General features: G+C 55.7%; 1 long non-coding RNA gene across 1 annotated transcript in view; it reads left to right on the top strand.

Annotated features, from left to right (window-relative positions):
- Positions 1-10,938: 10,938 nt before the first annotated feature.
- Positions 10,939-12,160, top strand: part of LOC109381035 (uncharacterized) — a 5,155-nt gene continuing 3,933 nt past the window's right edge. Inside the window, exon 1 of the long non-coding RNA XR_002123617.1 lies at positions 10,939-11,295. This is a non-coding gene — a long non-coding RNA (uncharacterized LOC109381035). The remainder of the gene's footprint in view (positions 11,296-12,160) is intronic.

Below are 12,160 nucleotides of genomic sequence, written 5' to 3'. Positions count from 1 at the left end.
GGCGCCGCAGGTGAAGGGCCCCAGGTGCATGCAGTTGGAATCTGTTAGGCCATCGTGCTTGAGATGGTGAGGGGCGAGGGGATGTGGGAGGGGCATCGACAGCACGGGCTCCAACACTTGGAGCCGAGGCCCCGCCCCCTGGCAGAGCCTGGGACCACGGAGCGCCTGGTCCTCCTGAGCAGTGGGGGTGAGGTGAGGAGAGCACTGGGGAGAAGAGCCTTGGACAGCCCCTCTGAGCTTCCTGCGTCCCCAGAGGGGCTGCGGAAACAGCGGGAGAGGTGTGGACGTGGGCAAAGGAGGAGGGAGAAACCCGGAGAAACTGGGTCAGGACACCTGTGTGACCTGGGTAGACCTAAACATCAGAAACCAGGCAGGCTGTGGCCACTTCTGTGAGCGCCAGCACGGGTTCTACAATGGGGTGACTTGTGTCCCCCAGTTTATGTCCCCTCTAGAGCCACAGAGAGCGCCCTCATTTGGAGACAGGGTTGTTACAGATGTAATTCAGTTAAGCTGAGGTCGTGCCGGGATGCAGTGGGTCCTAAAACCAATGACTGGTGACCTTATGAGAAGGGGACACAGAGAGAGACGGAGGGAGAACCCAGAGAGGATTCCCCTGTGAAGAGGGAGGCAGAGCTTGGAGTGAGGTATCTACCAGCTGAGGACTGCGGGCTCCATCAGACACGGGGAGAGGCCAGGAAGGATATCTTCCCAGGGCCTTCAGAGAGATTGCAGCCCCGTGACGCCTTGATCTTGGACTTCTGGCCTCCACAACTTATAAATTTCTGTTGTTTAAAGACCCCCTGTTTGTGGTCCTCTGTGATGGTGACACTAATACAGACCCCAAGGCCCCTCCTAATCCTCAGCCTCAGGAGGACCCTGGGGCAGAGACATACCACCAGAGACCCTACACCCACTGAGATGGGAATAGTGTGCGAAGTTAATCGCTATTAATCTCCATTTTAGGAAAACAAAGCGTAGCATTTCTGATGCACCTGAGATTAGGGTGAGGCGAGGCTGCCACGTGCGGGGCCCATTTCAGGCTCAGGGGGGAGGGCGTGCCCACCGGGCCCTCTCCAGCCCCATCTCCGATCCTGGGTTGGCATCATCCCTGACCTCTGGGGCAGCACTGAGCACCAGCGTGGGAACGGCCACTGTGTCAGCCGCCCCACATTAATATTTGATGGTGTTGAATCGCTTTCTTCTGAGACAGAGAAAAAAAGGCCATTACATGTGGGTGATAGGATGCGCCGGGCTGTTCGGTGAGCTCCCGGCTGTCCGGGCCTGAGGAGGTCGACGATGCTGTGAATTATTCATCCACCCGTAATGATTTTTCTCGCTCTGCTCCCTCTTGACCAGCAAGAGCTTGGCTCCCCATTCCCTGGCAGTCCAACCTACCCCTCGGTCACTCCTGGTCACGCCAACTTGAGCGTGAGAGGCACATGTTTCCCCTTGCTGGGTGATCTAGGTCTTGGGCCTCAGTTTCCCCAGCTTCAACAACAGGGGGGCTATAAGACGTGCCCCTGTCCCTCTACCCACCCCTTGCAGGGAGGAATAGAGGCTGGTCAGTATGGCATGGAACCTGGAGTCTGAACCACCCCAGGTTCCTGTGTGACCCTGAACAAGTTGCTTTGCCTCTCTGGGCCTTGGTTTTGTTCCATGATATGGGGTTAGGAGCACTTCCTGCCTTGCCTCTCTCACTGGGTTTTACTTCTGCTGCATTGATTAAACGTCTCTGAGTATCTTCCCGGTACATGGCACAGCATCAACTGTCCTCACTGAAGTTTTTCAACCTCAGCTTGGCCGGACCCTGTTGTCCTCACTGACTGGGCAGCGACCCCGCAGGGAGGTAGAGTGGGGCAGAGGGCTTACCAGCACACAGAAGTGTGCACGTGAATGAAGTGTGAGCACCCAGGAAACCGTGCCAGGGGCCTGGGATGGGAGAGCAGAGAAGAGGGTGACCAGCTCTGCCTGGGAGGTTCTGATAAGGCTTTCAGCGGAGGCAACTCTGAGGAGCTGGGGCTCAGTGCATGTGGCTGTGGGGCTGCACCAGCAGATACTTCTGGAAGCCCAAGGGAAGCTGCTGATGGCCTGGTGCTGCTGACCATGGTACCATAGGGGCTGGACGCTGGAGAAGCCAGCTGCGCTGGCTGGGAGCCTGGCACAGGGGAAGCCAGCACGATGCGGGAGCCTGCCCAGGCAGCACACCAGAGCAGGAAGACATCCCTGCCCCCACTGTGACAAAGCTTTGCATGGTGCCAGGAGGCTCAGGAGAGACATTGAAGGCGCCCTGCTCGATTTTCATGCAGCAGGAAGTAAAGGGCCGATTCGGAGCCGAGGAACGATGGATTGATGACTGACAGACTCGACGCCTTCGGCTACTCGGCTCCCATCTGTACACCGCTGCACACGTTCCAACTCCCACATAATAGTAAAACCACCTTACGTGTCCATCTAACACGATCTAGCCATACATCATACAGCGACAAAGTTCTTACCCTCCCCCCCAAAATGAGGAGACATACAGGGTCCCAACAGTCACATGGCCACCGCTGACTATATCAGTTACTCTTCAAATTCAGACCGTCCCGTGAGCACCTTCTCACCTACAGACTAAACGGTAAAGCTAACTTCCAACAGCTTGTACAGAAAAGGAACATGGGAAGAAGGAGAGAGAAGAAAACGGTTAGCCTGTGCAAGTCAGCACATAAACGTAAGTAGCAAATACAAAATAGGCTAAGCGACCACAGGACGCATGTCTGTAATTAAATCCCGGGACCATAGTTGGTATCTACCCTCAGCCAGCACCTCAGCTGGTCTTTAACCAGTGGAGTGATTCAAACCTCAGTCACCCTGTATTTTTTTGGTTGGTGCAGTTTCCCATCAACCATTACTATTGGGCATGGGGGTACCAAGAGGTGCCCTAGAGAACCCTCTGGAGTCCAGATATAGTCCTGCGTGTCCCACCGTGTAGCGGCAGCCTAATTTCCCCTTGGCGATCAGCCAGCAGAACAATTTTTTTTTTCATGTTGGTTCAGTGGATTCAAAATGGCCAGGTGGCAATCTCATCTTCCAATGACACCACTGTGGTGTCTGCTGGTGGGAGCATTCCATCTGATACGTGCATGCGACAAACGACTGAGCTAAATGGGGGGGTTGGTTGTGATAGGGCTCATCACCCCTGCTCCCACCAGGGGGCATTCATCTCTCCAGCTCCCCCAGGGACAAGCTATTGCTTCTGGTTCACTATCTTGGGTGGAAATGGAAGTTCCAGGAGCTCCCGCCATCATGGGTCAGGAAGCCGGTATGGAATCCTAACGGTTGCTAAATATGTCTATTTCAATTAGACATTTCAGAACTGGGAAGTCACCACAGCGTGGGTCCACGGACCAGCTGGGCCTGCTGTGAATCAGACCTGAGCTAAGAGCCCATCTGTCACCTGTCCAGCCGTTGTAATCAGGGCATCACCTCAGTGGCAGCATCCTCTCTGCTGAAGCCTGGCCTAAAAGGCAGAGTGACCAGGAGGCGTTCCCGGGTGCAGTGTACTTCTCAATTCCCCAGTGAGGGGAGTGTCTCCTTGGCCTCCTTGCAGAGCAGAGTTGAGGGCTGGGTGTGCAGTTTCACATTTTAGATCCATTCGAACCATCCCGCCCACTTAAGCCTTTGTATTCCTTCCTCCACATCACATCAGGGACACCCTGGCGTCTCAGCCTCATTAACTGCTGAGTCCAAGTTCCAGTCAACCAACCAAATGAGCTGTCAGACTGGTGGTGGGCAGACTCCAGGCAACTCCCAGGGACCCTGCCTGTCGGTACGCACATCTTCTTCGTGCAGTTCCTCCCCTTGAGTACGGGTGGGACCTGTGACATACTTCTAACCAGCAGAATATGACAAAGCCAATGGCATGTCACTTTTGCGATTAGGCTACATGAGATGGGGACTTCTGCCTTGCCAGCAGACTCTACTGCCACACCAACTTGCAAGCTTTGGTAAAGGAAATGACCATGTGGAAGAGGCCCGTGAGGACAAGCCTCCAGCCACCAGCCCCTCGTCACTCAGGCCCTCAGTCCAGCAAGCGGCTGGGAACTGAATTCTGCCAGCAACCATGTGACCTCGGAAGCGGATTCTTCTCCAGTCGAGCCTCTGATGTGACCCCAGTGCTGGCTGACACCTTGGCGGTAGCCTGTGAGAAGCCTAGAAGCCAAGGACCCAGCTGGAGCACATCCAGATTACTGACCCAGCCAAACTGGAAGATATGATGAGAGGGTGTTATTTTATGTCGCTGTTTGTAGTAATTGGTTACATAATGAATACATAGGTATACAGTCTAACACATTAAACCTGGAATCTCTAATGAATGCAACTATGTCAATCATATTTGGTCTGATCTGATGTTAACTCCTCCCTCTGTGGTCCAGAACCCTTAGAATCCACCCCCACGTGGTCCCCAGGTTTCTGCCCATGTATATTAGCAAAGCCTTATCATTGTTTTGGTGGGTATGTTTTTGATGGTCATAGTGTGCACCTGCCCACCCGAAGTATGTTGAGAATGGACCCTTGTGTGTCTGGTTTCAGCAGGGAGTGGCCGCAGTGGGTCTTGAGAACAGTCACCAGGCAAGTGTCCACAGGGTTTCAGGCAGAGGCAGGCTGGTCTCTTCAGATATGAGAAGGAAACGGGGCTCAGCATGATTTGAGGGGTTCAAGACTGACCATCTTATTTGGATCCAACCTGATGGTCCCCTTCCGAGTTTTGGAATCCTAGTCTTTACCAATCAATGCCTTAACTTTCTCCTGAGAAACTTTTTGAGCATGTGAATTCAAATTGTGGCATTCCAGCAACCTGTGTAATTAAATTTGGTATTTGATTTTCAGCAATGTCAGCCTTGCAGCTAAGAGAACTTAGAGATTCCTTGAGAGCTGTCATGGAAGCTCGCTGGTGAGCTGAGAGCTAATGGATCTGAGCTTGTCACTTGCTCCTTGTAGGTGCTCAGGTGTACTCCAAAGAATCCAGAGCTCACCCAGATCCTGCCTGGTAGTCATCACAACCGCCGTAATGGTCAAGTTCAGCCTCCACTGCATTGCAGTCAACAACAGGTGACAGTGGTGACGTTACTGCTACAATAGGATTACTTTCTAACAGCCCGTTTCCCATCAGCAGGAAGCCCAGAGGCATGACAGGGCCAATCCCCAAATCCCACCTGCCACCCGGGACCATTGCTGGTTCCGATTTCGTATCAGTCAGGGTCCAGTCAGGGGACAGACACGACATAGCCATTTGAACAGGGGAGGTCTATCACACAGAAGCATTACCTGTGACAGGGGTTGGACTAATGAAGCACTGGCTGGTAAGATGGAAGGAGAACTCTAAGTTCTCCTACAGCAGTAGCAGGTGTGAGGTGCGGCCGCTGCCCCCAGGGCTGAGATAGAGCACCCAAGGATGACACCCCTCACCCCTGGGCTGACATCTGGATATTGTTGGGGGGGCTGGTTGTACTTCACTGAATGGTAGAAAGCCCAGTGTGGTGCCAGGCTGGCAGAAGCTGCTGGAAATCCACCACAGGGAACTTGCTGGAAATCGGCCCTCCAGGGTGCTGGGAGAAGCTGTCCAGGGAGAAGTGTCCTGTTCACTGTGACACCCCCAGGAGGGCGCTGGGAGGAGCCTCTGGCTGCATGCACTGCACTGCCGGAGCGTGTGCAGGGGTCACCCAGGTGCCCCCCAACCCGGAAGGAGCCCCTTTCTCCCTGCTGACTGAGGTCAGCGTGGTGCCACCAGGCCCAGGAAAGGTGACGTAAGGGCCCTCCTTCCACGGGGAGCCGGCAGTAAAGCGTGCATTTGGAGCGAGAGGGCGTTGATAACTGGCACAGACAGCGCCTAACGAGGCCTCTAGCCCTCCCAAACTGAGATGTTTGCTCAGTTACACTCGTGCCTCATTCCCAAGTTGTGTTCACTGTACGTGTGGACGCATGGGCTGGATGGAAGGTTGAATAGAGCAGCTCTGTCCTCTCGTGGTAAGTCCTGTGGGGCTGGTTCTGGGGGCTTCTGTAGAAAATAGGGGCTCTCAGGCTAACTGCTTCAACTTTGGAGGTTCGGGTTTTATTGGAGAGGAGAGAAAAGTGCCCTTCACCACCCTCATTCGACCTACACCTCTGTGCCTTGTACCTTACACAGTGACTTCACTCCTGTTTGGGTTGAAGTGTGTCCCCCACCCTCCAAATTCATATGTCGGTGTCCTGACCCCCAGTACCTCAGGCTGTGATCTTATTTGGAGAGGGTCTTTACAGAGGTAATAAGTTAAAATGCAGTCACTAGGGTGGGCTCTAATCTAATGGCTAGTGGCCTTATGAAAAGCAGAAGTTTGAACACGGAGACACACGTGGAGGGGGACCACTATGTGGACACCAAGACAGCCACCTGTAAGCCAAGAGCGGAGGCTGCAGCAGATTCTCCCTCGGCCCTCAGAAGGAGCCAACCCCGCCAACCGCTGATCTCGGACTTCCAGCCGCCACAACCGTGAGACAACACATTTTTGTTGTTTAAGCCTCTCAGTTTGTGGCATTTTGTTATGGCAGCCCCAGGACCCTGATACAACGCCCACGTGTGAACAGGATCAAGGTAGCAAGGTGGTCAAGCATGTGGCCTCTGCAGTCAGTTTAGCTGCTTCTCATCCCAGTCACCCGCTCACCAGCTGTGTGACCTTGAACAAGTTGCTCAGCCTCTCTGTGCCTCGGTAAAGTGGGAGAATTACAGTACGCACACAATGCGCTTCCTTATTTAATGAGTGATATACTTGGACCAGACAGGAGAGCTTTTGGCACGTGCTGTAGAGGTTCCAAGCTTGCCTTGTCAGGAGAGCGGGTTGGTGAGACCAGAGCAAGGGAGCAGGGTGTCCTGAGGGGCCCAGAGCCAAAGCTTGCACGGTTGGGTCATGGCCGTGGGGTAGTGGCTCGTACCCAGGATGGACTGTCATGTCCGACCTCCAGGCCCTCCATATCCCTGGCCCTCACCTGCCTACCTCCCACGGCCGTCAGTCATCTGGTCCCCACACAGCCCTGTGGGGTTGGCAGGGAGACGATAGAGGCCCCGATGGATGGGGAAACTGAGGCCTGGGCAGAAATGGTCTCCAGATCACCCAGTTCTGACACCTTTGAGCCAGAACTCGAACCCAAGTCTCTGGGCTCCAAATTCAGTGCCCTTGCTCTGTGAGACGCTGCTTTCTGGTGGCCACTGCCTCCCAGAGCAGCTGAGGGGATTCTCAGTTGATGGAAAGCGAGCTTCCCTGGGGTGCCCACACCCCACACAGCACACCCCTCACGAGTGTGTGTTTCCCCTGGCTTCCCCTCCCCAAGGAACAACTTGGGGGTTCCTAAGGAATGAGTCCCCACTGTGTGCTAAGTACTGAAGATGACCCTTTCATTTCACCCTCACTGCAACCCTGCAAGGTAGGTGCTATCACCCCCATTCTAAGCGGGGTGGAGTGGGGTACCAGGGGAGGAAGGGAGGCTCAGAGAGGGAAGGAGACTAGCCCAAGACCACACAGCCAGGAAGTACCAGTGCTGGGGACTGAATCAACACTAGAGGAAAGATGTGCCCGATACCCCTATCCCTGGTAACCCCCAAACACCCTCTTCCCTGGAGGCGGAGCTGGGTGCAACAGGGGGTGCAGAGGGCAAGGCCCTCAAAGGAATGCCAAGGAATGCCAGTCGGCCAGTTGCCAGTCAGGTTGGGGAAACAACAGGTGCTCAAAGGAGGTGGGGGTGGGAGATGACCAGAAATGGGGTGCCTCCCCCCCTGGCTGCGTTGTGAGTGGGCTTCCCTTGGGAGTGTGGGTGGGCAGCGGGGTCCCCTTCAAAGTGCAGGAGGGATGCTCTGAGCGACCTTTGTCACTCACCACTCACTAATGATCAGAGTGGGAGTAAATGGGGCAGAGCCTCTGAGCAATTGGCTGGGGAGCTCTGAGACACCGCTCAGCTCAGGGGCCAAAGGCCCCGCATTAATGAAGCCAATGCACCCCGCAGGGTGAGAGGCCGCCTCGCGCCCACTCTGCCCAGGATTAAACTTTCAGCGGCTGCTTTTCAAGGTTCCAAAAAGAAATAAGGGGAGGCAGAAAGGGAAGGCGTTGTTTTCATGCCTCTTGCTTCATTTGCATAAGGTGGAAAATGTTTCCATAGAAACAACCAGAGTCTGTAATTTTTGAATAACGATTTCTGCACAAAGCACAACCTGTCTTTTTGCGAAAGGGAATTAAGGAATTCTTAAAAGCATTCCCCACCACAACAGGCGAAGTCACCCGGTGCTGGGACAGCCGCTCCAGGAGAGGGTCTTGGTTTAAGCTCCTGGCCTCTCTGGGCCTCAGTTTCCCCACTTGTGACATGGGCGAGGGAGAAGTGGATTAGAACAGTGGTGGTTAAACTTTATGTGCATGGAGGGGGCGTGGCGGGTGTGAAATCCCCCATCCCTGGGCCTCAGCTGGGGTTCAGACGCAGGGGGTCTGGCTGAGTTTTAATGAACTTTCCAGAAGAGGCTGGGGCAGAGCCCTGAGGGCCATCCAGGCAGCAGGGGAGAAGTCCGGCCGGCACCTGCCCACCGCCCAGTCCCCTCCTCCGACGTGTCCAGTGGTGGCCAAGCGCCCGGCTCACTAGAGCGGAAGGCGGCGCCTCGCCGGGGTGCCTCTGCCCCCTGGTGGCCTGAGGGCACTGCAGCACCCACTTGCCCTGGGCGCTCCATGTCAACACCGCCACCCAGGGCTCCTCCAGGGGCTGGCCTCCTGGAGGGAGCTGGGGGTCAGGTCAGGCAGGGAGAGAGACCCCTGAAACTAACCGTCTTGCCCAGGTTTCGGGGCAGACCGCCCCACTACAAATGGTCCCAGGGAGGGCCTGCCTCTGAGGGCCTGCCTCAGGAGTCAGAAAGTGAAGGCTGTAGCCTACAGGGTGGGTTCAAGAGGCCCTTGTCTGCTCCCCCATATTACAGATGGGAACACTGAGGGCCTGAGAGGGGCCGGCATTTCCCTGGTCTCCCCACCAAGGGGCCCTGCACGCTGTGCCCATCACGAGGCCCCGGCCACAGTGACCAAGGTGGCTGGGCGTTCCTGAGGTCCGCAGAGCACAGTGTCATCCTCATAGGAGTGCGGGGTGTCTTTATGTATTCTCTTCACTTAACCGTGGGGTGAAATATTGTGCTGGGACTGGAGCTGAGCAGGCAGAAACGCTCCGAATCGCGGGCTTAATTATAGCCAGAGGAGACGAGAAATGAGCCATGAGCTGCCGGTGGCTCCAGCACCGGGAACGAGACCTCACACGTCTTCCCTTTTTATTTTTAAGAAATACATATATGATGCCTCCTTGATTAAAAAATATTGACTGTGCTGGACAGTGACCTTTTGGGGTGCAGGAGAGTCTGCCCTCAGCCCAGCATGCCTGGAGCCCTACCCCCTCCAGGAGGCTTCCGGGTTGCTCACCTGGGCACCAGGTAGCTGGGCGTGCATCCCCTTTTCCACGGACGGCACCATGGGGAGAACTCAGCTCCAGAAGACCCCGATGTGGTATCTGGCCCACTGCTGGTGGCCTCAGGCAGGGACCACCACCGAGGGTGCAGGTGAGACAGAGAGAGATGGCTGCAGTTTACGCTGGTGGGAGTTCAGAGGGTGGTCCCTCACCTGCCGGGTTGCTGTTTCCTGCCTCACAGGTGCAGTGCCCCCAACTACTGGAAGGTCCTCCTCAACCTGCAAGTTGTCCGTCGGCATGAGGCAGAGTGAGGAAGGACAGAATCGGAATCTAGGCTGTCTAGCTCAGCCATCCGTGTCCGAAAGCAGGACAGCCTTTGGTCAGATAGAGCCCAAGCCAAACTGGGGAGGGGGTGACCATGGGCCACACAGATGAGTCACGTGTCACATCATTGGGAAAGAGCTCACCACTACACAGGCCAGACCCTAGAAGCTGTGTGGCCTTGGGAAAGTTACTTCACCTCTCTGAGCTTAAGTTTCCTCACCTGTGAAATGGGCTTTTTTGTGAGAGCTGCTGAGAGGATTAAAAGCGAGTGTATCTATGAGCAGCCAGCTCAGGGATAAGTTCCCCCAGCTCAGAGGCAGTGACAGAAGATGGGGCCTGGTGACTTCCCTAACTGGCACCTTGGAGAACAGCTGCCCAGTGGCAACGGAAGTTGGGTCTGTGGGTCACTTGGAAATAGTAGGGGGCTGGAGAGCCTTAGCAATTGGGTTCCTTCGCCAGCTGCAGACTGCTAAGGGGCACAGCACCCGAGCGCTCGTCCCTGGAGGGGTGCTGACATGCCGGACTGGCCTATCGCTGAGATGGGGCAACCACCAACCTCAGAGCATTCTTACAGGAATCCAAATCCATGATGGGGTGAACACCCCTAGAACGGATAACACCCCCATTGGAACACAAGACATGGTTTTCGTAATTACACTCAGTCCTCACGAAGGAATCACAGGTGAGAAACTGAGGCACGTGGAGCAGGTGGCAGCCTAAGGCCACACAGCAGGACGTGTTGCAGCCTGGGCTGGGTGGGGTCCGGGTGGCGGCATCTCATTTTATACAATTTGGGGGCCCTCAGAGTCAGGCCAAGAGAGAATGTTTAGAAGAAATCACAGCAAATGCCCCCTGTGAAAAGTGTTGACACGCACCGCAGGCGTCAGCGTGGCCAGGGCCTGGCTGCGACTCCAGCCCAGGTCTCTGGCTCTTGCGCCAATGCCCTTCCTGCCAACGCAGCCCCCGCAAAGGCCCCTGGTTTCCTGCGAATGGGTTTCTTTGCCACTGGAATGAACCAAAGATTCAGATAAGGATTTCGAAATGGTTTTGCCCTGCCTGCCTCGCAGCGCCCCTTGCCAGAGCAGAGAGTGGGGAGTGAGGCAGGCATGTTCCCTCTTGGAGATGGGGTGGGTGGAATTGGGGGGACGAGACAGTCTCTCAGTTCTATGCCCATTTACATATTTCTTCTGTTCACTGTCAAGAAACTGCCTCCCTTCCTGGTTCTTGAAGGCATGGCTCCCCCAGGCAGATAAAAGCTTAATGGAGTTTTGCAACATGAAAGTCACTTGGAGGGAATAGCCTTGAACGGCCTGCGTCAAGGAGAAAGGCAAGTGGGACATGGGGACGACGAAGGTGCCCTAAATAATTTCACGGCGCAGGCAGCGTTCGCTGCCACCAAGGCAGGGAGGAAGGACCAGGAAAGAGAGATCGTGGTTTTCGTGGAAAAATGGAGACTACCCTGAAGCATTTGGGTAGATGTCCTGAGAAGTGGGTGCAACCAGAAGATGGGACACTGGGGCTCCGTGCCAGGAGGTGAGGAACAGCAGCTGACGGTGGAGGGTCAGGGGAGGTGACGGTGTGGAGGCTGGGTTCTGAAGCCCCCATGGGAGCTGGAGCACGCACAGGTGGGCCCCGTGCCAGCGGTGGGCTGGGGAGCTGGGGCGCCCCGGCCCTGGGGAAGAGCTATGAGACAGTGCGAGGTCAGAAACCAAGGATCTGATGAGCCCCTCTTGGCTTCGGGGTTCCCTTTATTTGGGGTGAGGTTGCCTCCAGGTGGACACTGGTGGGGGCAGTGGAAGGTGAGGGTGTGTGAGAGGACAGGAAAGATGGCATTTGAGGCAAAATGGCCCCTGGAAGGGGTAAGTGTGTTTGCTCTAAGTGTGAAAGGGTAAGCCTCCACCCCGTTCTCCATCATGCACCGAGCCGCGTCCTGTGCTGGGCCCAGAGCAGCTCAGGAACAGGAACTGGGGCTGTCACTGCCCCAAGAAGGGGCACTGACTTGTGACAAACTAAAGTTCAGGTCAGGGTGGGGCTGGACACGGCCGAGGTGAGGGATGCAGAGGTGCCTGAGATGGGCCGCTGAGATACGTCTTGGGAGGAGGAACCTTCCAGAGGAGGACACAGCCTGGCCAAGGCTTGGGGTGAGTGGGGAGCCGCCTTGCCCCGACTCACCTGGGTCCCAACAGTGCAGCCAGGGAACCCGTGTGGCTGGGATGAGCGCTGAGAAGGAGAGGGCGGCCAGCAGGGTCTCAGTGGGATGAACTGGGATCCCATGGACAACGGGGAGCTGCTGGAGGGTCTTTCAGGGGTGACAAGCTTCCATCTGAGATGTGTCTCAGGTAAAGGGGGAGAGGAGGGCAGAGGCTGTAGCTCAGGGCCAAAGAGGAGGTTGGGGGGG

The sequence above is a fragment of the Hipposideros armiger genome, unplaced genomic scaffold (genome assembly GCF_001890085.2).
Source record: "Hipposideros armiger isolate ML-2016 unplaced genomic scaffold, ASM189008v1 scaffold_43, whole genome shotgun sequence".
In the NCBI taxonomy this organism is placed as follows: domain Eukaryota; kingdom Metazoa; phylum Chordata; class Mammalia; order Chiroptera; family Hipposideridae; genus Hipposideros; species Hipposideros armiger.
The sequence above is the reverse complement of the archived record's forward strand: the minus strand, read 5'-3'. Positions and strand labels throughout refer to the sequence as shown.